Source organism: Spinacia oleracea, chromosome 5 (assembly GCF_020520425.1).
Source record: "Spinacia oleracea cultivar Varoflay chromosome 5, BTI_SOV_V1, whole genome shotgun sequence".
Lineage (NCBI taxonomy): Eukaryota > Viridiplantae > Streptophyta > Magnoliopsida > Caryophyllales > Amaranthaceae > Spinacia > Spinacia oleracea.
The window spans coordinates 21012718-21016843 of record NC_079491.1 but is presented as its reverse complement, the minus strand read 5'-3'; the positions used below and the strand labels follow the sequence as shown (position 1 = coordinate 21016843).

At 43.0% G+C, this 4126-nt stretch overlaps 1 non-coding gene across 1 annotated transcript; it reads left to right on the top strand.

Moving 5' to 3' along the window:
* The first annotated feature begins 3484 nt into the window (after window positions 1–3484).
* LOC130462358 (small nucleolar RNA R71) lies at window positions 3485–3591 on the top strand. Its single transcript, XR_008922452.1, has one exon. It is a non-coding gene; the product is annotated as a small nucleolar RNA R71 (small nucleolar RNA).
* Window positions 3592–4126: the final 535 nt, after the last annotated feature.

Sequence of the window (4126 nt, the reverse complement as noted above, 5' to 3'; positions counted from 1 at the left end):
CAGCAGTCTCACGAAACAAATAAGGGTCGTCCCAAAAGTAGAATCGAACATCATGTAGGAATTTCTTCTTCTGTTGGTATGACAGATCGGCTGGAAGAATTCTTCCTACAATGTAGTTAGCAAAATCTGCGAACCACGGTGACTGACTGGCAAGTGCAAGTAAATGATCATCCGGAAATGAATCATCAATCGGTGTAGATCCCTTACCATCGTCATACCTCAATCTAGACAAGTGATCTGCAACCACATTCTCAGCCCCTTTCTTGTCGCGGATCTCTAAATCGAACTCCTGTAGCAATAGTATCCATCGAATAAGGCTAGGCTTGGCTTCCTTCTTAGAGAGCAGATACTTAAGGGCCGCATGATCAGTATCCCATTCGGGAGAACGGATGATGGGAGCCGAAATCAGTGCCTGTTTAATCCTGTCAAAGGCTTCAAGACAAGCATCAGTAAACACAAACGGGGCATCCTTGAGAAGGAGCTGGGTAAGTGGTTTAACAATTTTAGAGAAATCCTTGATAAAGCGGCGATAAAACCCCGCATGACCAAGAAAACTTCTAACACCCTTCACATTAACTGGAGGGGGTAATTGTTCAATCACTTGGACCTTAGCTCGATCCACCTGAATGCCCTTATCAGATATCAAATGTCCCAAAACCACCCCTTCAGTAACCATGAAATGACACTTTTCCCAGTTCAAGACTAAATTGCACTCTTCACATCTTTTCAAAACTTTAGTCAGATTTAGCAAGCAAGAATCAAAAGAAGTACCATAGACGCTAAAATCATCCATAAACACTTCCATGATAGACTCAATAAAATCAGAAAAAATACTCATCATGCAACGTTGGAAAGTAGCAGGCGCATTACACAGACCAAAAGGCATCCTACGATATGCAAAGGTACCATAGGGGCAGGTGAAGGTGGTCTTTTCCTGGTCGTCTGGATGTATGGGAATTTGAAAGAAACTAGAATAACCATCCAGATAACAGAAAAACTTGTGACATGCTAGCCTTTCTAACATTTGATCAATGAAGGGAAGGGGAAAATGGTCCTTTTTAGTAGCAACATTAAGACGCCTATAATCAATGCACATGCGCCAACCTGTGACTACCCTAGTTGGTATCAACTCATTTTTTTCATTTCTCACCACAGTTGTCCCCCCTTTCTTAGGCACTACCTGAACGGGACTCACCCACTTAGAATCAGACACAGCATACACTATACCCGCATCAAGCAATTTCATAACTTCAGCTTTTACAACATCTTGCATGACAGGGTTCAAACGACGCTGGGGTTGAATGCATGGTTTATGATTTTCATCTAGATGTATCCTATGCATACAAAAGTCAGGGCTAATACCCTTTAAATCATCAATACTGTACCCAATGGCCTTTTTGTGCCTTTTCAACACAATAAGAAGTTGGGATAACTGGCCTGCATCAAGTGCAATACTGACGATCACAGGGCAAAGTTGTTCATTATCTAAAAACGCATACTTAAGGTTAGCAGGAAGAGGTTTAAGTTCGGGTTTCTTTACCTCTTTAACAGAACAAACCGGCCGAACTAACCTCTTCAATTTGGTGCTCTCCGGCTCAGATTCTCCACCATTAAGAGCCAACTCCAGAGCATCCACTTCAGCACTCCAAGAACTGCTATCACCTGCAGAAGACTCACAACAAAGCACTGCCTCCAAAGGGTCTCTTTCGAGAACTTGGGAGACGTTATCACGAGTAATAAAATCGACTACATCTATGCGATAGCATTGTTCCTCCTCTAGCATGGGACTTTTTAAGGCACTATTCAGATTAAAAGTCACCTTATCATCCCCAACAGACAATGTCAATTTCCCACTTTTAACATCAATTACCGCCCCCGCCGTATGAAGGAAGGGTCTACCTAAGATTATGGGAATTTGAGAATCCTCCTACATGTCTAATACTACAAAGTCCACAGGTATATAGAATTTACCTACTCTAACAGGGACGTCCTCTAAAACACCTAAGGGGTATTTGACAGAACGGTCGGCCATTTGTAGAGTGATATTGGTAACCTTAAGCTCACCCATATTCAGTTTAGTACAGACAGACAAAGGCATGACAGAAACACTAGCACCTAGATCACATAAAGCCTTATCAATAAATACGGTGCCAATGTTACATGGGATGGAAAAACTCCCGGGGTCCTTAAGTTTAGGTGGAGACTTGTTTTGCAAATAAGCACTACGTTCCTCAGTGAAAGCTACAGTCTCTACCTCACAAAAAGCACGTTTTCTGGTCAAAATATCTTTCATGAATTTAGCATACGCAGGAACTTGTAAAATTAATTCAGTAAAAGGAACCGTTACCTGCAAATTTTTGACCACTTCCAAGAATCTGCCAAACTGCTTGTCTAGCTTATTCTTGAGTTGTCGGTTGGGAAGGGGAGTGCAATAGGTGGTACTTGTATATCCGCCCCCTTCTTAACCGCAGTTGTAGCCTCATTCTCATTGACTACCTTTTCAGCTGGTTCCTTCTCACCCATATCTATCTTCGGGATTTCCTCATTGACCAGATCACTAGCAGACACCCCGGAATCAACCTCAACCGGCATAGAAGGACCATCATAATCCCTACCACTCCTCAATGTAATTGCATTAGCAGACTCCCTATTTTCGGGCTGTGAAGGAAGTTGGCCTGGTGGCCTCCCTGCAATAGTAGTAGCCATCTGTGCCAACTGTGTATCAATGATCTTGTTATGAGCAGTAAGAGCATCGATTTTTGCATCCTTTTCACTTAGAGATTTTTGCATTTGTAGCATCATGTTTCTCATCTCTACTAGCATAGGGTCAGGTTGTGTGGCTTGAGGTTGTGGTTGTGGGGGTGATGTGTGTTGTCTAGAGAACCCAGGTGGCCCACTAGACTGTTGGTTGTAGTTGTTTCGGGGTTGGTAAGATTGTTGGTGTGGGGGTTGATATGGTTGTGGTGGTGGATGTTGAACTTGGTGAGGGTTTTGGATGTTGTTGCTCCTGTAGGAAAGCAGAGGGTTATTTTTGTAGCCCTCATTGTAAGAGTTGGAGAATGGGTTGTTTTGTTTGTAGGATTGAAAAGCATTACATTGTTCAATAGAGCTTCTACATTCCTGTGCATAATGACCAGACATTCCACAACTTTCACAAACAGTAGTAGGTTGGGCACTCATAGCAGCTACACTAACAGGTTGGGCAGATTGAGCATTGGCCGCTTGCATATTATCGAATTTATAATGTAAAGCAGTCAATTGGGCAGTTAATTGTTCAATAGAATTTAAATCATGCTTACCACCCCTGTTAGATAGACCTCTAGGATTTCCATACTGGGCATTGTGAATGGCTATCTCCTCAATCACCTCCATAGCTCTAGGCACCTCAAGTTGCATGAACCTCCCACTGGCAGCTGAATCCAACAAACATCTAGACTCATTGCCCAGACCATTATAAAACTGCTGAATTAAGAACCAATCTTCCAAACCATGGTGCGGGCATTCTCTTTGCAAATCCTTGAATCTCTCCCAAACCTCGGACAAACTCTCATCCGCTTGTTGTGAGATACCTAATATCTGACCCCTCAGACGAGCCGTTTTCTCAGGTGGAAAATATTTAACATAAAAAGCAAGAGCCAAGGATTCCCAATTATTGATTTTCAAAGCCGCCCGATTCAACCCATTAATCCACAGTTTAGCTTTCCCACTCAAAGAGAACGGGAAAAGTATCTCCATAGTCTGCTCCGGAGTCAATCCCTTTTGCTTGATGGTGGAGCAATATTGGATAAAGGACTGAATGTGAAGATTCGGATCTTCACCTGGTTCCCCACCGTACTGGCGTCTCTCGATCATGTTAATCAATGCGGGCTCAATCTTGAAGGTCTCAGCTGCAATAGAAGGCATGATCGCCTTTGGCAGCACGGACAGACTTGGCTTAGAATAGTCCGTAAGCCGTGGGGTAGGTGGCGGTATCAGATTTTCGTCACCCATCTCTATCTCTGAAACTGAATCTGTATCTGAAGGAAAAAAATCGCCAATATTATGATCAGAGTCAGAGTAATTCCCACACTGTGCAATGAAAGTTCTTCGTCTACGAAAGGTTCTTTCGGGCTCAGGATCGAATGGA